Source organism: Mus pahari, chromosome 1 (assembly GCF_900095145.1).
Source record: "Mus pahari chromosome 1, PAHARI_EIJ_v1.1, whole genome shotgun sequence".
NCBI classification, from domain to species: domain Eukaryota; kingdom Metazoa; phylum Chordata; class Mammalia; order Rodentia; family Muridae; genus Mus; species Mus pahari.
In genome coordinates, this window is record NC_034590.1 from 77302268 (window position 1) to 77303430 (window position 1163).

The window sequence follows — 1163 nt, forward strand, 5'->3', positions numbered from 1 at the left end:
ACTCACTTTGTAGACCAGGCTGACCTCGAACTCAGAAATCTGCCTGCCTCTGCCTCCCGAGTGCTGGGATTAAAGGCATGTGCCACCATGCCCGGCGAAGATAGGCTAGTTTTAAGGAAATAGTGTTAACAAGAAATATCTTAATATATTTTTATGACTCATTGAATTGACAACTTATGTAATAAAAACTTAAGATATATTTATTATCTATAATCATATGTAACTGTAAATTGAATCTCATCAGTGATATCAGTGCACAGTCTACTTTGGCTTTTATATTAGCACAGTCATTTTGAAGAACAGTATAAAGATTCCCAATACACTAATGGTAGAATTTCCATATGATGCAGTAATATTACCTACTGTAGCCAAGATATGTAAGTATTTACATGTCCATTCATACATGAGTGCACTTCAGGAAGTCTGAGTTTCTACCACTTCGGTTTAAGCAGTGCTTAGTGAGTTAGCTAAAAGCGCACATAATAAAATCTCATCTAATGACTTATTGCTATACCCAGATCAGTACATCACTCAGCCTCATCAGGGAAGTTTCTTCTTGTGGTAAATGGTAATTACCACAGAGACTCACAACTGAACAATGTGCAGAGAATAAGAGATTGCATAGTTCTTAGCCCTAAATGGGGCATCTATACTCACAAGGGTTCTATGAAGAAGGAGGGGATAGAGAGTTTATGAGTCAGAGGCAGTGGATAANTGCAAGGAAGCAGTGTTTTTCAGACACAATGAGGTAGATGCACATATGAACTTACAGTGATTGTGACAGCAAGCACAAGACCTGTACTAGCTCAAGCCAGACAAAAACCCAGCCTGGACCAAGGCAATTGGGCACAAAGTTCCACCCATAGATGAGCAGCTATTTCATTTTATTACTTCTGGTAGAGTGGAGGTCTATTTTCTTCAGTGGAGTGACAACACTTAGAGTATAGATCACTCTCTAAGACAGGAGTTACACTCAGGAGTAGATGGCCAACACTAACTGGAGAGGGTAGGTTTAGGAAAAAGAAGAAAGAGAGAGGAAGCAGAGATGAGAAACAGATATAGAGAGACAGACAGACAGAGACTCAGACAGACAGACACACACACATACATACACAGAGAGAGGGATTCAGAGAGAGAGAGAGAGAGAGAGAGAGAGAGAGAGA